Source organism: Pinus tabuliformis, chromosome 6, assembly GCF_031772625.1.
Source record: "Pinus tabuliformis cultivar Carrire ecotype Pingquan chromosome 6, CPIR1, whole genome shotgun sequence".
NCBI classification, from domain to species: domain Eukaryota; kingdom Viridiplantae; phylum Streptophyta; class Pinopsida; order Pinales; family Pinaceae; genus Pinus; species Pinus tabuliformis.
In genome coordinates this window covers 993,932,475-993,958,421 of record NC_142292.1, presented here as the reverse complement: position 1 = coordinate 993,958,421, position 25,947 = coordinate 993,932,475, and the positions used below count along the sequence as shown (strand labels likewise).

Genomic DNA, 25,947 nt, shown 5'->3' with positions numbered 1-25,947 from the left:
TTACACAAATGAACAATTCTTCAATGATTCAGATGAAAAGACCTCTTTTATATATATGTATATATATGTATATATATGTATATATGTATATATATGTATATATATGTATATATGTATATATGTATATGTATATGTAATGTATATGTATGACCCCTTAGACTATATATATATATATATATATATAGGAGTCTAAGGGGTCATAATATAATTAGTGTCGAAATAACAATAATAATGTAAGGGCGCAACAATAACAATAGTGGGCTTCTATGGGGCACAATAATAACAATATGGAGACTACATGGACATAACAATAACAATAAGGGGGTTACACTGATAATAACAATGATGGAATACACTTGTATTATAGGGACCTAATAAGACCAAACCAAGGGATACACACCATTGAGGCCTGTAGAGAGTCCCAATATACCCCCCACCAGATAAAAAAGAGCGACAATTTCCGGGGAGAAAATAGCAATCCTTTTACAAACAAAAAACACAATGAGGTAACTAGTCATAGAAAGAAAAAACAACCACCAAAAGGCAACCATATCTGCAAACAACCATAATAAACTCCAGAAGAGTGCCACAATCATAGCTCGAGGAACAAAGCTATGTAGCTCAACACCACAACCAAAACAAGTAACGACACTCTAAATAGATCTTGCCCAAAGGCAAAAGACCACTGGAACAAGCTTGTTATACCAATAACCTCCTACAAGGACCAAATAAACCACAATTTCTAGATATAAAGAGGAATAACTCTAACAAATTGAAGACTAAATAATGGAACTCGTCATGAAAGGAAGGGGACGCCTTCTGAAAATGCACAAGCCTCCAAAATACCAGATAATACACCATGTAAATTCAAAATTGCTTGAGTTCCTAGACTCAACAAGGAGTAACCATAGAAAATAAAAATTACCTAGATGGAAGGAAGCTGACACCAAGCCAAAAAGCACCTTGCATCTACCACAAAAAATAGCACCTATGACTCATCGAGGGAATGAAGTTCTCATTTCTTACATGACAACTCCACCTCCTAGAACTAAGATGCCCCTTTGGTATACTAAATCTCTTAATCATGCAACTGGTAAGTCCGTCTACAGGTAAATGACTCCCAGAACCTCTAAGGAAGCCTTCAGTAGAACTTGACAACCATCCACCATTTTTTCCATGAAAAAACAATTTTTAGTTCATAAGCGCCCCTTTCTTAGTTGGACTACCTGTGTTACCAAGCCAGATGAGGAAACAGTTGATCCTACCTGCAACAGATTTAAATTATCATGGAACCTTAAAATGAAACTCTCCCCCATTGCCAACGTGAGCATAGAAATGTTAATGTGCCAATACACAAACATGTGCGATTGAAGTTTATGCATGTAATCATCTTAGAGGGGGCAAGTCATGCCACCCCCCCCCCCCCCCCCCCCATTAATAGCCTTGGGAGACACTGGGGTAGTGGAAACCTCTCCTGATAGCTAATGTTGCTAGGTTGATCAACTTGATCATGGAAGAATTACAAGTTCTTAAAGAAAAAGAAAGGAAACCAATTTTTTTTATTGTATTTTTAACTATCTCCTTATAAGTTCACTCAAATTTTATGTGTTGAAGCACTGGATGTGAAATTAAATCCCACATCCAACGAGTACCCAGTTTGTATACTTCTGAATAGATCGACATCAAAACAATTAAAATACCCAAAAGAGGCATGTTGAACATGTCTTTTCATGTATTTTCAATTTTTTTATGTGGGTCTACTTAAAAGTATGCAGAGCAGATATTTGTTGGATGCGGAATTTAATTTTGCATTCAATGAGTATCTATACTTGAAATTTGTGTAAACTTATAAGGAGATAAGACAAAAATATAATTGAAAAAAAGAATAGTTTTTGTCTTTTCCCTCTAAAATATTTACCCGTAGGGATGGCATCATCATCTTGAATTCTAATGGTTCTTTTAAAGTTAATTTTGTTAGTACATTTTTCGTTTTGAGGCCCATTTTTTACCTCAAAATTCATCTAATGCATCAACAAGCATCAATCCTTTATTGTTTGAGTTAGATTAGGGAACTGAAATCTTTTCCTTGGAAATTCAATCTCCTCTTGTTGCGCTTTGAATGGGGAAAGTAGCAGAGTCCATTCCCCTTGAAAATTGCAAACCCATCTAATCATCCCCTAGGTGCCCATACGAGTGGCATCATCGGTATTTGTAGGTATGCTCTCGTAATCCAAAGTCTGCTTGTGAATCTTGGAACCAACTTGAATTGGGAAGGCTAGAGGCTAGATTTGCCCAACTAGGATCCTCGTCATCACCATGTAAGCCGATTTGTCCTCATATAAATGTGTGTGTGGGCGAGGGGTGGGGTTTAAAAACCCTGGAGATTGGTGATTGCTATATCCACGGAATATTTGTGCTAGGCAGATCCACTTGAAAATATCACTTCTTGTCACCTCAACCATAAAACCTAAACCCGAGGGTGTCAAGAGAATTACACATGTAACCTCTTAATAACAAAAATGCTTTAATAACAGGTAATCAACCAATTAAACTAACCCTCAAAACTATATATACAATTATTTTTCTATTTCGTTATTAGCATTATTTATCTATTTATTTTAAAAAATAATTTTCATCATAATATTAATTCTTTAATGGTTCATTCCACCCACCAAATTTGTAAGATATAATATAGTTTTTTTAAATATGATTATACTGTTAAATTTAAAGTACACTTTCAAATTCTATAAACAAATGCTTCGTGAGCATGATAAAGACTTACTTTTTCTTAATATAATTAAGTTATTAAAAAAATATTAATTGGGAAAACTTTTAAAAAATAAAAGCAGGGAAAGACCTACTTTCCTCAATATCATTATTAAATTATTAAATTATTACATATGATTAAATTATTAAATTGGAGATTGTAAGTACTTTTTATAATCGAGAAACAATGAAACGTGAAAAAAAAAAAAAAAAAGTAAGAACTTCATGGAAAAGTTTTCGTGACAGGTTAACTCATTTCAAGGACAAAAAAATGTTGGGTATAAAATAATGGATGTGATGAAAAATAATTAGAAAATAAAAGATACAGTAAAACCGTGAATGTTTTTGGCCATTTGTTAATTAGTTTAAAAAAACGAAAATATTGTACAAAGTATAAAAAATAAAAACGAGTTTAAAAATCACATAGAATATATTTTCCTATTTATTTAATCTATTTATTAAAAAAATTGTGTATGCGTCCAAGAATTGAGAATAGTTCCGTCGTAATAAAATTCAAATCCAATTAATAATATTAAATATTAAGTCTAAAATATTTTAATCATACATTAATATATTTTAATTGAAAGCATGATAAAATAATAAAATAATAAGCCTTCCATATCATTAAGTATTAAATTGGAAATATTTGAATTATACATATATAAATAAATGCATTTTAAAAAAATAAAAAACTAATACAAATGCAGTGGTTAAGATGACGTAACGCAACTTCATCCTCTCATCAATGAGGAATAAGATAATTCCGAATCGTCTCTGCCCCCGACGGAGGACCCCAGGATCTTTGCCGACACCATTAGATAGGCTTTATTTTTTAATAATAATAATAATTATTATTATTATTATTATTATTATTGAATAAGTAAATTTACGTAAAGTAATTAAAATTTTTAAAAAATAAAAGTCCGAATATTCTGTTTAAATTTTATATTTAAAAAAAAATATTTCAATACTTAGGGGATATTAATAACATATTTTAATACAAATTAATAGTGACATATATTTAAAAATATATTGATAATAAAAAATTATTTTAATTTGTGCTGATAAACTGTTTAGATATATATATTATGTAAAATATTTTAATATCAATTGTATATATTATATATTGTTTTACAAAACTTATGTATATATCATGAAAAAAATAAGTTTTTATAGTTAAAATATTTAAAGTGGTTTTAATATTTTATAGTTTGGTCTTCTATATATTTTATATTGCATTCAAAAATACACTTTAAACAATAAAAAATTACACTTTGTGTTTTGCATTCTAAAGAATTCAAAAATACACCTTAAACAATAAAAAATTTCACATTGTGTTTTGCATTCTAAAGAAGCTTACATGTGAAGAAATTTGATCCCCCTAGACTTATGTTAAATCCGTGCTTAAAATGGATTAAACAATAAAAAATTACACATTGTGTTTTGCATTCTAAAGAAGTTTACATGTGAAGAAATTTGATCCCTCTAGATTCATGTTAGATGTGTGCTTAAAATAGATCTATACTAATAACATCTCACGAATAGACAAATTATTCTTTCATCTAACACCTTACTAAATAATAACACTTACCAAGTAATAACACTATATCAAAATTTAAAAAAGAAAAAAAAAATAAATAAATAAATGATTTACTTAATAAACCACTAAAAAAACAACCTATTAAACTTTAAAAAATCCCAGCAGGGATTTATAAGTATATTTGTATATTACTACTACATTCAATGGTGTTTTTAGTTCATCTAAATGTAATGCATAAATCAAATTATTATTAAAAAATCTTTAACAAGAAAATAAAACCATCATAAAACTATGTTGATGTGTATATCAATTCATGTGTGTAAAGTTTTATTTTTATCAATTTATTAATTTAAATTTTATGATAAAAAATTAAAAATAAAAATTACATATAAATATAATAGCATACTATAAAATTTTCAAACTTCACCAAATTATATACAATTCTTATAATAACATCTCACACAAACAAACAAATTATTCTTTCGTCTAACATTAAAACTAAACCTAACTTCTACTAAATCTAATTTAAAAATAAATGAAAAACAAAATTTCATCTAACATTAAAACTAAAACTAACTTAAATTAAATCTAACCTAAAAAATAAAAGAATAAAATTTACCAACACAAAGATTATAGGTAACATCACTCATATAATTAAACCATAACTTTTCACACTACAATCTCATCATTTCAATTTTTTTAAGTGTGACGTGTTTGAAAAGTTGATATAGATTCGATTATAAATATTTGCGATTCAATTTTTTTTAAATTTAAAATTCGTGACACATACTTGAAAAGCTCATATAGATTCAATTATAAAATATTTCTATTTCTATTTTTTTTAAAACATAATTATATTTGAAAATATTATAAATTTAATTTAAAAAAATATTTTTCAGCATTAATTAATAAATTGCTTTTGGAAAAAAATAATAAATATTTAAAAAAGATAAATATAGTAATATGACTTTTAATATTATTATTTTTTAATTTATTTCAAAACAAAAGATTATATACCAAAAAAAATATTTTTACCCAATTATCAATATTTTTGTTTTGTTAAGTTAGCAAAAATATTGCACTCTAAGAATGTTTATTTATTTATTTCTTTATCATAGAAACAAAATATTGAAGAGTTTCAATTAATCTTTTACTTTATTAAGGTTTAATAGACCATATTGATCTTAGTGGACATTAATCATCATCATCCTTATATTTTTAAAATTTAATTCAATATTTGAGATTAAATATTCTATAATTAATTAAATTTATATTAATTTTTTAACAAAAAAAAATCGCACTATTTATAATGTTAAAAAATATATATTCTAATTTAATTTGTTAAAATGTTAATATAAAAAAAAATATTATTCAATATAAATAAAATATTTCAATATTTATTTTTAATAAAATAATTTATATCAATTTTTAATATGACCATGATAATTCTTCAAAATTTTATTTATTTTATGTTTTAAAAACATTAACAAAATCATTTTTAAGATCACCGTAATCTTATTGAGTTGAAAGGTTAAAATTGTTGTTAGTGTGACAAATATTTTGAAATTGAATTTTATTTTTTTGTAAATTAAAAGGTTTCATATTACCATAATATCTTTAAAAAGACAACAATGTTACATCTTGTCCATAGTGGAGATTCTTACTACTTAGGAGAATCCTCCAACTTTTCTCCTAGCTCAAACTCACAGTTTTTTCCCACTTCTAATAGAAGGTGATTCGCAAATCCTTATAAACAAAGTCAATAAGATTTTACAGGGGACACCATCAATGAAAGTGAGCAACAATTGGAGATTGGCGAGCCGATTGGAACTCATTGAAATATGGCTCTCTGCCCATAGAGCGGTCAACCTCAAGCACATTCGTCGAGATGGCAATAGAGTAGCTGATCTCTTAGCTAATATAGGGTGGATAGCGGAAGGGATCTCTATACTGGCTCACTTTCTACTCTAGCCACTGAAAACCAGTTAACGGAATATAATGAACTAGTGAAGAATGAAAGGGCCCAGGAAGAAGAAGCGCACCCGGATGCGGGTGACCACCGAGGTAATAAATGTGGACTCGACTGTTGGGCGGCATTCGGAAGGGCCAAATGGTGGCCAGTGCACCATCCCATGCCCACCTGAGACGAATTTGGGCTCGCCTGCAAGCAACATTTAATGGCTTCTTCTTGGGCCGAGACCTGGACATCATCTGCCTAGAAATGGAGCCTCCCAACCACTCAGTTATCCCTTCATCCCACTGTATCTGCCCGCCCCAAGCTGGAGATCCTTGTAATCGAACTGTTACCGGGAGCTGCTGCTAGCTACCATGTTGTGTCGACTTTGGTAATGGGCATCACTACTCCCATTCCAGGCTTTGCCCTCTGAATCTGGCCCAAACGTCCTCTGTTCATCCTTTTCCTTTTTCCTCTGCCTTCTCTCCCTCTGATTTCTCGACCCGCCATTCTGCCATGGTTCGCCATCGCATGAGGAGTCGTAGGGGTGGCACTCGCGGTGGAAGCACTCGCCCATAGGTAGCGCAGAGCCTCGAACCTGCCTCCCCTTTTCCTCCCCATGAAAATCCTCCCCCTCATAGCTCGGTTCACAGCCGACATCCTAACACTCATAGTGGTCGGGGCTGTGCGCAAGCTTCTGGTGCTAGACACAGCGATTTCAGGCTTCATGCTGCTACCTCCCCTCTACCCCCTCTTCCAATCCCCCATTCGACCCAGTTCAGGTTTCGTAGCAACCTAAACAGACCAATCATCACTACCAACATAACCATTGTCTTCTTTGAAGAAATCAAGTTGCAAGACGTGCCATTGAGAAGCTCTGAAGCGCAGCATCAGGAGGAGAGTAGACAAGGAAATGGCTGAGACTTAGGGAAGCTCCTGGCGGAAGAGGGAAGGGGAATTCAGAGTGGTGGTCTGCATGCAGAGGGTGGAAATTCTGAAGACACTCGGCCACTAGGTGGCAGCTCGGTTGAAGCATCTGGTTTGCTGGCTGTGGCTGGATGCACGAGTGGCATTCCTCCTGCGCGGGGGCCACAAGGTGGCGTGTTGGAAGAGGGAGAAGACTGATATCAGTATGCATGCTGTGTAGAGGAGACTCCAACCCCAGATGAGCTCAAATGAATTCACGTGGCATCCGCTTCCACCCATACACCAACTAAGGCCTCAACTGCTGACTGGTTTAGTTAAGTCAATTGTTATGTTAGTCTTTTTGTTTGGACGAAGGGTTGTTCTATCAAAACTTCTTCTGTGTTATTATGAGTTGTGTGAAGGTCTGATGTATGGTTTCTTTTGTTATGGCAAACTCGTTTCCCCAAAATTGGGTAGTTTAGATACTCTTGATGAACAATGTTTATAACGGCTGAGGCTGGGGCCTCAATGTAATTTTACTTTTGTTTCTTTTTTAATAGAATTAGCCTTACTTAGAAAAAAAAAACAATGAGGGAATACACTTGTATTATAGGGACCTAACAAGACCAAACCAAGGGATACACACCATTGAGGCTTATAGAGAGTCCCAATATACCCCCCACTAGATAAAAAAGAGCGACAATTTCCGAGGAGAAAATAGGAGGCCTTTTACAAACAAAAAACACAATGAGGTGACTAGTCATAGAAAGGAAAAACAACCACCAGAAGGCAACCATAATAAATTCCAGAAGAGGGCCACGATCATAGCTCGAGGAACAAAGCTATGTAGCTCAACACCACAACCATAACAAGTAACGACACTCTAAACAGACCTTGCCAAAGGCAAAAGACCACTAGAACAAGCTTGTTATACCAATAAACCTCCTACAAGGACCAAATAAACCACAATTTCCAGAGATAAAGAGGAATACCTTTAACAAACTGAAGACTAAATAATGGAACTCGTCATGAAAGGAAGAGGACACCTTCTGAAAATGCACAAGCCTCCAAAATACCATATAATACACCATGTAAATTCAAAATTGCTTGAATTCCTAGATTTAACAATGAGTAACCATAAAAAACAAAAATTACCAAAATGGAAGGAAGCTGACACCAAGCCAGAAAGCACCTTGCAGCTACCACAACAATAGCACCTATGACTCATCAAGGGAATGAAGTTCTCATTTCTTACAAGACAACTCCACCTCCTGGAATTAAGATAACCCTCTGGTATAATAAATCTCTTAACCATGCAGCTGGTAAGTCCGTCTATGGGTAAATGACTCCCAGAACCTCTAGGGAAGCTTTCAGTAGAACTAGACAACCATCCACCATTTTTTCCATGAAAAAACAATTTTTAGTCCATAAGTGCCCCTTTCTTAGTTGGACTACCTATGTTACCAAGCCAAATGGGGAAAGGGTTGATCCTACCTGCAACAGATTTAAATTATCTTGGAACCTTAAATTGAAACTCTCCCCATTGCCAACACGAGCATAGAAATGTTAATGCGCCAATACACAAACATGTGTGATTGAATTTTATGCATGTAATCATCTTGGAGGGGGCAAGTCATGCCACCCCCTCCATTAATAGCCTTGGGAGACACCGGGGTTGTGGAAACCTCTCCTGATAGCTAATGTTGCTAGGTTGATCAACTTGATCATGGAAGAATTACAAGTTCTTAAAGAAAGAGAAAGGAAACCAATTTTTTTTATTGTATTTTCGACTATCTCCTTATAAGTTCACTCAAATTTTATGTGTTGAACAACTGGATGTAAAATTAAATCCCACATCCAATGAGTACCCAGTTTGTATACTTCTGAATAGATCGACATCGAAACAATTAAAATACCCAAAAGAGGCGTGTTGAACATGTTTTTTCATGTTTTTTCAATTTTTTTATGTGGGTCTACTTAGAAGTATGCAGAGAAAATACTTGTTGGATGCGGAATTTAATTTTGCATTCAATGAGTATCTATACTTGAAATTTGAGTAAGCTTATAAGGAGATAAGACAAAAATATAATTGAAAAAAAAGGTAGACTTTGTCTTTTCCCTCTAAAATATTTACCCGTAGGGATGGCATCATCATCTTGAATCCTAATGGTTCTTTTAAAGTTAATTTTGTCAGTACATTTTTAGTTTTGAGGCCCATTTTTTACCTCAAAATTCACCTAATGCATCAACAAGCATCAATCCTTTATTGTTTGAGTCAAATTAGGGAACTGAAAACTTTTCCTTGGAAATTCAATATCCTTTTGTTGCACTTTGAATGGGGAAACTAGCAGAGTCCATTCCCCTTGAGGATTTGCAAACCCATCTAAACATCCCCTAGGTGCCCGTATGAGTGGCATCATCGGTATTTGTAGGTATGCTCTCGTAATCCAAAGTCTGTTGTGAATCTTGGAACCAACTTGAATCGAGAATGAATCGGGAAGGCTAGAGGCTAGATTTAGCCCAACTAGGATCCTCGTCATCACCATGTAACCCGATTTGTCCTCATATATATGTGTGTGTGAGCGGGGGGGTGGGGTTTGAAAACCCTAGAGATTGGTGATTGCTATATCCACGGAATATTTGTGCTAGGCAGATCTACTTGAAAATATCACTTCTTGTCAGCTCAACCATAGAACCTAAACCCGAGGGTGTCAAGAGAATTAAACATGTAACCTCTTAATAACAAAAATGCTTTAATAACAGGTAATCAACCAATTAAACTAACCCTCAAAATTATATATATAATTATTTTTCCATTTCATTATTAACATTATTTATCTATTTATTTTAAAAAATAATTTTTATGATAATATTAATTCTTTAATTGTTAATTCCACCCCAAATTTGTAAGATATAATATAGGTTTTTTTAATAGGATTAAACTGTTAAATTTAAAGTACACTTTCAAATTCTATAAATAAATACTTCGTGAGCATGATAAAGACTTACTTTTTCTTAATATAATTAAGTTATTAAAAAAATATTAATAGGGAAAACTTTTAAAAAATAAAAGCATGGAAAGACCTACTTTCCTCAATATCATTATTAAATTATTACATATGATTAAGTTATTAAATTGGAGATTGTAAGTACTTTTTATAATCGAGAAAACAATGAAACGTGAAAAAAAAAAGTAAGAACTTCATGGAGAAAAAGGTAAGAACTTCATGGAAAAGGTTTTGTGACAGGTTAACTCAGTTCAAGGACAAAAAAATTGTCGGGTATAAAATAATGGACGTCATGAAAAATAATTAGAAAATAAAAGATACAGTAAAACCGTGAATGTTTTTGGCCATTTGTTAATTAGTTAAAAAAAATGAAAATATTGTACAAAGTTAAAAAAAATAAAAACGAGTTTTAAAAATCACATAGAATATATTATCCTATTTATTTAATTTATTTATTAAAAAAATTGTGTGTATGCGTCCAAGAATTGAGAATAGTTCCCTCGTATATGTCCATTGTTCGATTTTGCTAAGGCCTAAATCGAACGGTGGGCATATACACCCGCGGTGGGTGTATATGTCCATCGTTCGATTTTGCTAAGGCCTAAATCGAACGGTGGGATTATACACCGGCGGTTCATTTATGACCGGATAGCATTCGCCATTAGATAGGCTTTTTTTAATAATAATAATAATAATAATATTATTATTATTATTATTATTATTGAATAAGTAAATTTAGGTAAAGTAATTAAAAGTTTTAAAAAATAAAGTAATTAAAATTTAAAAAAAATAAAAGTCCGAATATTTTGTTTAAATTTTATATTTAAAAAAAAATATTTCAATACCAGATATTTTAGGGGATATTAATAATATATTTTAATACAAATTAATATTGGTATATATTTAAAACTATATTGATAATAAAAAATTATTTTAATTTGTGCTGATAAACTGTTTAAATATACATATTATGTAAAATATTTTAATATCAATTGTATATATTATATATTGTTTTACAAAAATTATGTATATATCATGAAAAAAAATAAGTTTTTATAGTCAAAATATTTAAAGTGGTTTCAATATTTTATAGTTTGGTCTTCTATATATTTTATGTTGCATTCAAAATACACTTTAAACAATAAAAAATTACACATTATGTTTTGCATTCTAAAGAATTCAAAAATACACTTTAAACAATAAAAATTTTCACATTATGTTTTGCATTCTAAAAAAGTTTACATGAACAAATTATTTTTTCATCTAACACCTTACTAAATAACAACACCTTACCAAGTAATAACACCATGCCAAAATTTAAAAAAAAAAATGAATTAAAAAATAAATTATTTACTTAATAAACCACTAAAAAAACAACCTATTGAACTTTAAAAAATCCGAGCAGGGATTTATAAGTATATTTGTATATTACTAATACATTCAATGGTGTTCCTAGTTCATGTAAATGTAATGCAGAAAATCAAATTATTATTCAAAAAAAGCTTTAACAAGAAAATAAAACCATCATATAAAACTATGTTAATGTGTATATTAATTCATTTGTGTAAAGTTTTATTTTTTATCAATTTATTAATTTAAATTTTATGGTAAAAAATTAAAAATAAAAATTACATATAAATATAATATCATATTAGCCCAAGGGGTTTTGAATTGACGGTGAATGGATGCGCTGATCAGACACTCCTTGTGATAGGTCATTGGTTCAAATCCCTATGGATTCTTACCTGCCAAAAAGTGTTCGTAGAAAGGAGAGATGGTTGGCATCTCCCTCGACAAAAACGGGAACAATCTTCAAACTTTCTTATCACACGCGGTTAACCGCTCTCCGCCCCTACCAAAATTGAATCTTACCCCAAGTTTAAAAAAATATAATATTATACTATAAAATTTTGGAACTTCACCAAATTATATACAATTCTTATAATAACATCTCACACAAAGAAACAAATTATTCTTTCATCTAACATTAAAACTAAACCTAACTCATACTAAATCTAATTTAAAAATAAATGAAAAAACTAACCTAAAAAATAAAAGAATAAAATTTATCAACACAAGATTATAGGTAACATCACTCATATAATTAAACCATAACTTTTCACACTACAATCTCATCATTCCAATTTTTTTAAGTGTGACATGTGTTTGAAAAAGTTGATATAGATTCGATTATAAATATTAAGCGGTTCAATTTTTTTTAAATTTAGGATTGTGACACCTACTTGAAAAGCTGATATAGATTCAATTATAAAATATTTATATTTTTTATTTTTTTAAAAACATAATTATATTGGAAAATTATTAAAATTATTATAAATTTAATTTAAAAAATATTCTTTTAGCATTAATTAATAAATTGTTTTTCGAAAAAAAATAATAAATATTTACGTAAAGATAAATATAGTAATATGACTTTTAGTATTATTATTTTTTAATTTATTTCAAAACAAAAGATTATATACATATATATATATATATATATATTATTTATTTTATTATCAATATTTTTGTTTTGTTAAGTTAGCAAAAATATTACAGTCTAAGAATGTTTATTTCTTTTTTTTTTAATCACAGAAACAAAATATTAAAGAGTTTCAATTAATCTTTTACTTCATTAAAGTTTAATAGACCATATTGATCTTAGTGGACATTAATAATCATCATCCTTATATTTTTAAAATTTAATTCAATATTTGAGATTAAATATTCTATAATTAAATTTATATTAATTTTTTAACTTAAAATAATAATAATAATAATAAAATTCACACTATTTATAATGTTAAAAAATATATATTCTAATTTAATTTGTTAAAATGTTAATATAAAACAATTATTGTTCAATATAAATAAAATATTTCAATATTTATTTTTAATAAAATAATTTATATCAATTATTAATATGACCATGATAATTCTTCAAAGTCTTATTTATTCTATGTTTTAAAAACGTTAACAAAATCATTTTTAAGATCTCCGTAATCTTATTGAGTTGAAAGGTTAAAATTGTTGTTAGTGTGACAAATATTTTGAAATTGAATTTTACTTTTTTTGTAAATTAAAAGGTTTCATATTACCATAATATCTTTAAAAATACAACGATGTTACATTGTGTCCATAGTGGAGATTCTTACTACTTAGGAGAGTCCTCCAACTTTTCTTTTCAAAGGTCCCCAGATTACAAAAAAACCAAACATTTTGTATAGACAGTACAAAATATAGTAAAAGTCTAAATATACTAGCAGATTTAATAACCATTAAGAGTCAAAAGAAGAAATAGGATCAGGGTCCTTAACACTCGATCCAAGGGGTGCAACAGTATCATGGTCACAATGAATATGCCCTTCTACATGGGTCAGCATTGCGTCTAGCTTATCCATGGAGAAGCATCGGTTCCTCAACATCCTTTTAATGCCCTCTAGTGAAGCAAACACATTGTAATTTTCTACTTGTTTTTCTTTAATTACCAAACCAAGCAAAGTCTTCATCTACGAGTGAAGAGCAACATAATTGAGGTATTTCTTTTTCCATACCCTGGTGTAACCATGGTTGGGAAACCAACAAGAAACCTCCTCTAGTATCTCAGAGTCGGAGTAGGATTGTCTCTCAACACTTGCATGAGTTTCCAATTTTCTTATTTCCCACCACGTCTCAGGAGGAACTACGTTAAAATATGTTGTGGCTAAATCTTGGGTGAAAATTTGAGCCCCTCATTTTCCTTGCGAGCAATTTCCACCTCTGCCCCTCCTGCATCGCATGCATTACCTAGGGGACATTGCGAGTAGGAGGGGTTCAAGCCTATGACAATTACCCAAACAACCTCAACCAAGAACCTAGTGAGAATAGTCACTTGAAAAAATCTATCAGAGCACAAATTGACCAAATAAACAGTGTTGTCACCAACACAATGATTAGTCTAGAATAAACCAATAGAGGAACCACTATTCCCGGGTTCCCAAAGGCAAATCACTCATCCCCCATTGTAGCCCACAAAAAACTAAAAATTTTGTGAGAGACATAAACACAAGCAAGCCTAGAGACAAGACATTCCACACTTAAACCTAGCTAAATTGAAGCAGGAGGGTGATGATGCATACAACAAATTGGACAGACCAAACATGAAATATAACACACTTAGATCAGTACTCGCCTCTATCTTCTCAAGCGAAGACAATCCAGACCAAATTTCAATTTTTCCCAAGTTTTCTCCAAACCCTAGCACGAAAAGGTTATCTAACACGATGAGTGACACAATACTTACAAAACCATGAAGTGAATCATACATGAAGAATGGAGCCAGGAGGGATTAAACCTAAGTTGTTGAGCCTACATTGATAGTAGAAATACTTCACAGACTGCCACTACCGAGCTCTAAATCGAGCTACCAATTCACCTCATGCCGACAGGGTTTTCCCTCCCAACTCCGCTTCTCCAACAATAGACGATACATAGGCCACTGAGTACAAGGATCAATTACACAAACAAGTGGCACTCTCCTAGCAAAGGAGTCGAACAATAACACTAGCGGTAGGGAGGTCGGCTCCTCGACCTCACATCCACCCCAAGCGCCCACCCAGACCACTAGGATTAAGGCTAGCTTCATCCACCCTCACAACTAATAATATCCATCTCTTTCATTTATATTGAAATTTGATTTAAATAATTTAATAGAAAGTGTTTTTCATCTACAACCCTCTTAATATCACAAAGTTGATTAACTTTTTCATCCCATGGTGTTTTGGGAATTGACCAACACCTTTCATTATGGAGTTTGTGAGAATTTGTTTTAATTTCTAACAATGTTTATCTTATACTTTACACTAATTAAGAAGAGAGATACTTTTAATTTTCATAATTCAATTTCAAAAATTAAAAGTATTTCTTCAATCTCTAAAATCGAAAGTATTTATTTATCTTAACTAGAGTAAAGAATAATATAAACATTATTAAAATAAGAACAAATTCTTATAAGTTTTATAGAAAAACTGAGTGTTAATCAATTCCCAAAATACCATAAAAAAAAAAGAATTGAAAATAAAAAATACTATTTTAAATCATCATTATAATAAATTTATGTTAATAATCATCTCTTAAATTTAAGATACACCTTCAAATCCTATAAATAAATACTTATAAGAACATGATAAAGACTTACTTTTTCTTAATATAATTAAATTATTAAAAAAATATTAATAGGGAAAGCAAAAATATTAATAGGGAAAGCTTTTAAAAAATAAAAACATGGAAAGACTTACTTTCCTCAATATGATTATTAAATTATTACCATATGATTAAATTATTAAATTGAAGATTGTAAGTACTTTTTATTAAATTATTATAATACGATTAAATTATTAAATTGGAGATTGTAAGTACTTTTTAAGCGTTGGTCGAAAAAAAACATGAAAAAAATAAATAAATAAATTAAGAACTTAATGGAAAAGTTTTCGTGACAGGTCTACCTATTTCAACGAATAAAAATGGTCGGGTGTAAAATAATGGACGTGATAAAAAATAATTAGAAAAAAAAAAGATACAGTAAAACCGTGAATGTTTCTGGTCATTTGTTAATTCGTTTAAAAAAATGAGAATTTTGTACAAAGTTTGAAAAAATAAAATCAACTTTTAAAAATCATATAGAACATATTTTCCTGTTTATTTAACTTATTTATTAAAAAAATTGTATGTATGCGTACGAGAATTGAGATTAATTCCGTTATAATAAAATCCAAATCCAATTAATAATATTAAATATTAAATTTAAAATAATTTAATCAACATTAATATATTTTAAATGAAACCATGATAAAATAATAAACCTTGAATATCATTAAGTACTAAATTTGAAATATTTTAATTACACATCAATATAATATAAATAAATGCATTAAAAAAAACTAATACAAATGCAGTTGTTAAGATGACGTAACACAACATCATCCTCTCATCAATGAAAAATCTCACCAGTAGAATTCATTTTTAAATATGATGAAGTTAGTAAATTGGAAACATATTTTAAAAATTATAAATAAATGATTTTTAATTGAAGATTCCTGCTTAGTTGCATAATTCTCAGCAGGAAAATTTGTCCAAAGTCTTAGGTAGACGGGAGGGGGGCCGACTCACGGATCTTTCTTTTCTGTCTGTCTGAGAGAACACGGGTAGATTTGAAAAAAAACTAACGAAAATAAATAAATAGAAATGAATAGGTTTAAAGTAGTTTGTGAAGTAATTAGAAATAAAAATAAAAAATAAAAATATGAATAAGAGGTTTAAATTTTATATTTAAAAAAAAATTTAATACAAGAGATTTTACGAGGGATTTCAATAATATATTTTAATACAAATTAATATGGGTGTGCTGATAAAATATTTAATGTATATATTATGTAAAACATTTTAATATCAATTATATATTATATATTGTTTAAAAATAATTATGTATATATCATGAAAAAAATAAAGTTTTTAATAATGTTGTGAATCTCGCGACTCACTTCTCTTAAGGTGAATGATTTCACCCTATCAGGCTTTTGTTGATGCTTTTGAAAAGATTTAGAGTTTCTTTCAAATGATGTATCGATAAACAGAGACTTTTTACCTGAGTTTTTTGAAGCACTAAATTTGAGCTGATCCATGAATGCTTCAGTCAGGTGGCTCTTCATTTCTCCATCTTCCATGGCTCGTATATGGGATAGGATCTTTAATTCATCTTCTTCGGTTGCAGCCATGAGAACTTTTTCTTTTTGGGGTTTGAGTTTTTCCCCTTCTTCGCTGGAATCACTATAGAATTCTGAATCAAAATCATAGTGAACTTGAAAGGCACATTCTTCAGATTCAGAACATAAACACTCTGAAGAATTAGAATTTGAATATCGCTGTATATGAGCTTGTAGTTCTTCTGCAGAAGAAGAACTGAAAGAGTCATAAGACGATTCTTCAATCTGGTGTTGCGGAGCTAACTCTTTGATTGTTACATTGGGGCAGCGTTCTGTCTTGTGTGTATGAGAACCACATTTCATGCACTGTATTGGTCCTCTACCTTCTTGCTTAACTTGATTCCCTTTCTGAACAAAGGCTTCAAATTTCTTGCCTTTGTTTTTCTTTGAGTCTCCACTTTCTGGACACCTGGAGGAAGTATGTCCATTTTTTCCACATAGCCAGCAACTAAGCTTATTCCATTTCTCCTGCTTGGATGTGTGCAGGTGAATGTCAGAGGGATTATAGTAGTGTGTTCTAGGACAAACCTATAATACCCTTTCTTTGCTCTAGAGGTTTGGCCTCGAGTTGGTTTGGAGTATTTTGATTTGTCTTTTGGATACTTTCTTCGATTTTTGTAGAAGATTTCTTTGAATTCTCTTTTTGCTTTCTTCTTCGCCTTTCTTCTTTTTACCAAAGGATCATCTGCTGTAAGTCCATATTTGCTGCAAATGGACTTTTTATCTGGTAGTCTGGAAAGATTTTCCAGACATTTATTTACTTTTGAGCTGGTACAAAGACGTACCAGTGTCTTTGTAATATGGGCATAGATTTATCCCCATGTATAGGACTCAAAAGGTAATTGGAAGACTTCTTGTAATCTGATGTAATCTACAAACCTAGATGGCAGGGTTGTAAGATAAACTTGTTTCCATAACAAGTTCTTGGAGTCTTTGACTGCATATATCCGCTGTGTCCAATCTCTATGGAATTCTTCAAACTGTGACATTTTATGGCACTTCAGATTGATAAGAATAACTTCATTTTTATTTGCAATCTCTGTTTCACTACCACACCAATGTTCAAGGATCATTGATGTCAATGCTACTATCATATTGCTGATAGTGGTGCCATCTGGATTGTGTATGACATCTCCATTTTCATCCTTCAATACTTCTTCTTCCATTTTTGCAATAAGTTTAGGAGATGACTCTATCTCCCACCAACTGAGCAGTGTTCCAGTAAAACACTAAATGATCGTTCTACAAGCATCAATCTCACTTTTTCCTCTCAGACACATGAGTTTATATTCAGTATACATCATGTCATTGAATTGTCTGATTTGACCAACACTCATGTTGTCAATGTTCCACTCTCTGTGAGATTCTGGAAAAAAGGTATGTGCTTCAGGAAGCTTACCTTTGCCTTCAATATCAAGTGCTGGATACTTACTGAACCTATGCTCAAGAGGTTCATATATGGGAAAGATCTGTGTATCAGGATCTTTCTGCTCTTTCTTTTCTTCTTCATCCTCCTTAAATAAGGATGCAATGGTTACTTTTTCTGTAGCCTCAAATTCTGAAGTTGTGGCTACTTCTTTGGGGAATAATGCTGGGAACCTGTTTATGGGCTTCACCGGATCCTGAATCTTTATATTTCTTTTGACAAGAAAGGAGTTAGGAACTAGTCTTTCTGTTTTTGAAATATTCATTTTCTCAACTTTACTTACTAGACCATAAATAAGACTTTTAGTTGTATCCAAATGATCAACTAGTTTGTCTTCTACTCCTATTTTTGATAAAGATTGTTTAGCATATGAACGAATAACTAAAGAATCATACTGTACATTATTCAAACATCTATTTACATCATTAATTGACACTTGAACATTATCAATATGTTCTCTGACTTCTGCTGATTTGGTTGTATTTATTTCTAGGCATTTAATTGCAGTGTTTGTCCAATTCAATTGTTCACTGGCCTTCTGAATTCTACCATCAATGCCTAAAACATTGTCATCTTTATGCACAAGTGGAATGGCTTTTGCTGCATTATGGTTTTCTCCTATAACAATTCCTTTGAATGGAGGAAATGTTGATGGAGTTTCAACTTTAGTTCCATCTAATGCAGTCCAAGCATGTTTATTGGTTGAAGTGGCTAATGATGAGCCAATTAAAACATTTACTAGAGAAACATTATCTTTCTAGGAATAAAAAGATATCCATGTATTATTTACTTCCATAAAATGTTTCCAGTCTTCAACTAATTCCTTTTTCTCTTGGGGAGTATAATTTCTGTCAAATTCTTCTGCCTGGGGATTGGTGAACAAGTCCTAATTAAGCATTTTTTTAATCCATTTTGCACTAATTTCAGACTTCAGGCAACCATCCATAAGAGAAAAGAATTTGTGCATCTCCATTACAGTAGGCTTTTTGCAGTCATCAGGGACTGGACCAAATCTACATTATGGTATTAGGCCATTTGCTTGCTCAAGGAATCCTAGACCATATTTAGGCTTAGCAGGTCTCATAAGACACATCATTTCAGTTAGCCTTGGGTCTTCTCCTTCTAATGTAACAATCTCACGCATCATAAGTACATGGTCAGACTCTTGTTCATGGGGGAAAGGAATGTCTGAGCACTTGGGATTGGGGCATGGATTAACAGAGGTTGAAGGAGGAGCTATGCCAGATCTGGGATTATGGTTGGCATGGTTTGCAGTTTCGGCAAGCGTAAGCAGATTGACATTATTATGGCACTCTGGACATTTAACTTCTAAAGAGGCAAAGTTAACACTCTGTGCAAATTCAAAAAGAGAAATATGTTTACAAGAGGAAGAACTGGAACATGTTGTATCTACAGTAGAAGGATCCCTGTAATATTTAGAACTTTTATAGGCTTGTTCGATACCTCGACGGTCTATAGTGGATCTTCTGGGAAAGGATAAAACTACAGAAGATTGATTTTCTTTAATGTCAGCTGAGGTAATTCTTCTTGGGATCAGAGGCTTGGGATTTTGTACTACCCAGTGTTCAGGAAAAGTCAAGTCTTCCCATTTAATTGTTTGATGCTCAATTTTCTGATTTTTAGCATCAGTCATAACAACGACACTTGACTTGGAGTCTCGACTGGGTGTATGGCGGATGGCTGGCCATAAAGTGTTAGTATGGCGAAAACAACCTTTGGTATGAATGGCTATATTATTTCTCTTTTGGTGCATATTGAAACCAGTGGTTTGGATCTGAAGCTGGAGGATCTGGTCAATGGTTTCATCAAAAACATAGATAGAGAAATTTGGAAAACAGTCAAAATAGACTGGGCCATTAGAAAGTGGAGCAACAATTTTGCCAATCAAAGAATCAGTATAGTTATTGTGAATAAGATCTCTAACAACAGCTAGCACAAAAGTATTTAGTCCTTGGTAGACTAAAGCACCGATTCTTACTCTTATGCATCCCAAATGTAGATATTTAGTATTCAATCTCTTGGCCTCTGCTTGTAAAGCCTTAGGATTCAACAGGGGGATAGTTTAGATTACATCAGAATTTTCTTGGATTTGACTCACAGACTCCTTTATGTTGATTCTAGTAACAACTTTTAAATGAAACACAGAAATGTCATTATATACTTCTGAGGGAGCTATAATAGGTAATTCCCAACAGGCAGATGGCTGAGTTTCTTCATATTCAAGCTCGGCTTGGTTTAAGACACGACTTGAACTAGATGCAAACATATCTCTCAAAGGATTTTCTTCAGCCATGGATTCTCTCTCTTCTAATTCACAGAATGAAACAGATTTCCAGAACGAATCCATTCTATATGAGTTTTAAGAATAGAATACCAACCTTAAGAACCAGACGTTACTAGCTCTGATACCAATTTTAAGCAGGGGATTCTGTCACAAGCTTGCTACTTGCTGCGTCTCTTCGTTTATCCTTGATAGCCAACTCTTGGTGAACCAATGGTGAACTTAGCGCGAACCTACTCAGAACTTTCATGCTCTGGCGGCCTCAACAATGACTTCCTCGCCTAACAACAGCCTTGGCGTCCCTTTGTTCCTTTGGTGAACCTCTGATGAACTTCCTGTGAACTTCGGTGAAAGCTCAAAGATAACTACTACCACAACAGACAATATAAATGCTCAAGAGGTATTCAAATGCGGAATGGTGTACTCATATTATTTCAGAATGGATTTTAGAACATTTACAGAGAGATTCTTTATCAGAGATTGACTATCTTCGCATTTATTGGACTTTACGTTGTTTGCAAGGAACAAGCAATACTGAAGGCTACCTGGAAAAAGATAGGCTCTGCCTCAGAATATGACTGGACTCATATACAGACTTGAAGACTTCTAAACTGATTCAGCCACTTTAGGTTCTCACCAGTGCCGAGCACACTGATGCGCAAGCTCCCAAATCACCTAAAGAATTGATTTCTTCTCGTGATGCAAGCAGATCAAACTGAATGTCAGCAGTTGCAGAGTAGGAGAGGCTCTTGACACAATGACTCTCTAAGACACTCTAAGACTCGATCTCCCTCCGAATGCCTCAACAATGAGCCTTACCCTCATTATATAGGAAATGAGGGGACAAGCGTTACTGTAGGCCATTAGTGGACTGACTGAAAGGTGGATGGAATCATTGCTTTCGGGAAACGCCAAAGCGACATCTGCACAAAGATTCCAATCTGGAAAAGTAAAATCCTATGGAAAGAGATTCCAACAGAACAAAGTGGATACTTTTGATCAAAGCCTACAAGAAATATAATGCTTGAACTATTTACACAGTGGAGGCTTTAGTACAACAAATCCCACGGGAAATCTGATCACAATTAAGTCCTTGTGACTGGACATCAAGAATACAAGATGGATGCTTTTTACGGAAAGCCCATGTGAACCGTAAGAATATTATCAGATTAGGGAATTTATTTCTTTTATACAATATTTCATCCCAGGTTTTTTTGTATATCATGCGGACAATCATACGTTTACCCAAAGCAATCTGATATTTTACTTTGGTTAATACTAGCCACTCTAAATGTTCTCTCATGTATTCTTCGAGTGAATAGTTTACATTATGAGATGGTGACCGTTTTTTTTTGTCATTTCTGTTACACAGTAATTTGTCACTGCCTTCATCCCAGTATTCCTACTATGTCATGTGTCCAAGTCATACATGCTCATGTTAGACAAATGCTCTCTGATGTTGCCAAATGACCCACTTTTCCAAAGGTTTCTACATCATCGCGTCTGTTGGCTAAATAAATGCGCTGAAGGGCGCTCCAAAATAGCCCAGAAGCACTGCCATTGCGGAAGTACATCTGATTCCCGCGATGGTCCAATTTTATCTGCCAGCGCGATTGTTGCTTGTAATCTTCAGCGATGATCCGACTAGCTACGTCATTCAATAGCGATGTCAGCGTGAAATACCAGTTATGCGCCCGTGATGATCCAGATTGGGCGAATTTGTTCCAACGGTCGGCCTTCCAGATGACTCCAGACCTGGTTGTTGGCCTAGTTTATGTCGCCCTCCTTTCTTTGGCGTGGTTTTTCCATCATTTGTGCTACCTTCCTTGGAGATAAACTCACGCTTCCACCTTTCATGGAGACTCCTTCTCCTATTTAAACTCCCACCATTGCTATGTGCTGCTAGTTTGGAGTTCTTAGTCTTTGGAATGGTTGCTGATAGTACTTTTAATGCTTGTGAGTTTGCTAGATAGCTGGTGTGAGTGTGACAAGTGTGGGATTGTTTATAGCTTAAGGAAGGTTGTGAAGTGCCCTTTAATCTTGTGTAAAACTTGTGAGTGAGAGAGACTTGTATGTTGGGAGATCCATCTTCAAAGAGTGAATGCTTGAGGAACATGTTGGCTGGATCCCTCTGAGAAGGCTTGTGACGTCAAGACTTTGGTTGTAAGCTTACTCTTATTTCATAATTAATGCAGTCAATGATGTTTTCCTATGTCTTGTATGTAATGTACTTGATAGCTCATGACTTCTTGACTTTGTGAGTAAATAGATCATTGTTGTTTCGGTTACGTGCTTTGTTGTATTTCCTTTGCATTGTCCCAGCTTGATTACTCATTAGGAGAATGAAGCAGAAGCTGGAGTAGCGCAATGGAACTCCATCGACCACCGGTTGAGGTAGGCCTCCAACTATGACTGTTTAAGGAAAGCTATTGTTGATCTATCCTTGTTTGTGACTAGACCAACTCTAGGGCTAGAGGGGTTGCCTCTGTCCGCAGAGGGAACACTTTCCTGCATCACAAATTGGCGACTCCACTGGGGATCGAACCCAGAATCTCTGTCTGCCGCCTTACAAACCGTAACGCACCGAACATAGAATTCGAGAAGATTGACTGCCGTACAGAAAGTCCTTGGTTTTCATATGATTGCCAAGGTGTATATGCAGTTTTACGTGTTGTTTGGTAAACCTTTTGTCTAGTTCTCCAGAGTAGTCACTTTCGTTCCTTTTCAGACTCCCTAAAAGAAAAGGTCCATCTGAGCACTTGTCCTTTCAAACTCATTAAACCTCAAAAGAGATAGAGTCACCTTTTCGTCCTTTTCTTGATTCTTGAAACATGAAAAGGTCAAGTTTTGTTCCTGTGTCATAAAATTTACTGCCCACGAAATATTCCCGGTAACAGTTAGAGTTATTCGTTACAGTTCGAGTGTTTTTCAGGCTCATTCTCGATGGCCACATTCCACGAGTCTACTGGCCAAGGTCTTTCCCCAGATGGGAATCCTAGTCCGTTTCCACCTTTTGGGAATGCCGGTGCTCCGTATATCGCGACACTGTCCTTGCCTGGGTTAACCATCGGTTTACCCGTTTGGTTGTTTTCAACCTCGGTGGTCCCGAGTGTCATGACTCCTGTTCCACTGTCTTCTTCGTTTGAACCATGACATGTTGATTCCAAGGTTGAGCCTACGCCTTCTTCCCCTGTTTCTTTCTCCTCCTCTCCTCCTTCACCTGGTGACAGTTTCACATCTAGTAACCAGGAGACTAAGAAGAAGAAGAAGAAGACGAAGAAGAAGTCTGATAAATGCAAGGCCACCTGTGCAGTTACTGCTCCGAGTATATCTCAGGTCGAACCACCTTCTGCTCCTCCGCGGAAGGTTAAGTTTCCTTGTAAATTGTGCAAGGGTGACAATCTTCTTCGTGATTGTCCCGACATTCCTAGGATCTTAGAAGTGTAGTCTAATGATCTGGCTCGTCCCTCATCGTCCTCTAAAGCTCATGGCGATGCTACCCTATCAACTGGCAATGGTAAGAAGAAAGGGAAGATTCGATTCCCCTGTAGGCTATGTGAAGGCAACCATCCCCTTCACCTCTGTCCGCTCATGGATAAAGCTTCCGCCGTTTTGGAAAGTCTTGTTACACTAAAAAATGTCACCATGACTATTTACGGTTAGGATGGCTCTATCAACGGTCATGCTACCCTCTTAGGCAAGTCTTATGCCTCTGCTCTCCATGTCAAACTCCAAAAAAGAGAGAAAGTCTTTCTAAATGTATTTATCTCTGGGGACGCAGGTTCTCTCAACCTTACCTGCGGGTACGCACCCAATGTTCACAAAGGCTGCGTCTTTGGACGCTCTGTATGTAAAGGGGCAGGTGTGTCCCCCTGTAAAGGTTAAAATGCGCAAGTTTCATCTTTAAAAAGTCACTTGTGGTCATTTCTAGAGCATTCTAGAAGGTTGTTCGACGTGTATTGAGCGCCTCCAGATGGCTCATGCACTCCTACCAAAGAGGAACTTATCCCATCAATAAGGGAGCTATCCCATCCAAAGAGGGGATTATCCCATTGATGGTGGACCTGATTAACTTCCTCTTGAGCACTATAAATACAGCCATTGGGCCAGAAGGAGGAGAGGTTGAAAGCTATACATTTCTAAGGGTAAATGCTGCAGGAATTAGGACTCCCATTTAGAAGCTTGTGAGGAGAGATTGCCATCTTTGCTTGTTCTATTTGGAAGTGGGTGAGCTTTGTCAAAGTAAAGGAGAACTCTTGATGGACCCTGGGAGGGACTTTCACAACACCAAGGCTCAGGTTGTATTTGTTCCTTTTGTTACCTATTAATGCAAATGAGTCCATTCTTCTCAATAACTTGTTATTTATGAGTTGTTTCATGTACTCCTTGGTCTATGTGTTAAATATGTTTTATTCTATGAGATTATCAAGTGCTATTTAATCGTTTGATTATTAGTGTATGCAGGTTTCAAAGTGAAGGAGGAGCTCATCCGGATCAGCGGAGCTGGACTGCTACAACAGCGTTGGATTACAGGTAGGATCTAAACACTTGATTTCCCATATAGTAAATGCATGTTTAGAGAAGGATTGCTCTTGTTTGTCTTGTTTGTCACTAGAGAGTCTTAGGCTCCTAGGGAGGTTGGTTGTGTCCGCACAATCGACTCTTTCTACCTGACAAATTGGCGACTCCACTGGGGACTCCATTGATGTGAAAAGTCTTTTCCTTTGTGTGAACTTTGCTCTGAGAAAATTGGTTTATTTTTCTGGTTTTGGCTCTGTGACTTTGTCTTTGGGTGGGTTAGCTTAGGATTAGATTCATTTTGGTTTTTCTTGAGTTTTTCAGTAGGACGCACCCTCTGAGTGTTGCACAGTGCGTCCCTAGACGCACTGTCGCTGTGTGCACAGAGCGGGCCCGCACCTGTTCTAACGGGTCGCCTGCGTCCCCTGCTAAAATTTGAGAAAATTCCATTTTTTGCATTTTTGCTCTTAGATTTTGTTTTTTCTTAGTTTTTACTGCCCAGATTCATTAGTCCCTTGTCAAAGATCTTCACCTGAACTTGTTTCGATAGCATTGAGTGTTTTAGTGGATTTCATGGAAGTTTAAGCCCTAGGGTTTGATTTTTGAGTAGGTCTTGTAGTAACTTTGGCGGTAGAAGTTGTCAAGCCTTAGATCTCTCTGGTTTTGTCAGCATTCTAAGAAGTCAGACCTGTCATAAAGTCTACCTGTGAGAGCAACTTACCATTGAGTTGCCTCTTTGGGCAAATTTCGAAGTGCTTGTTGATTAAGTCTTGAATTCCATTTTACA

General features: G+C 33.7%; 1 non-coding gene across 1 annotated transcript; it reads left to right on the top strand.

The window, feature by feature from the left end:
• The first annotated feature begins 11,929 nt into the window (after positions 1-11,929).
• Positions 11,930-12,057, top strand: LOC149262335 (U6atac minor spliceosomal RNA). Its single transcript, XR_016261419.1, has one exon. It is a non-coding gene; the product is annotated as a U6atac minor spliceosomal RNA (small nuclear RNA).
• Positions 12,058-25,947: the final 13,890 nt, after the last annotated feature.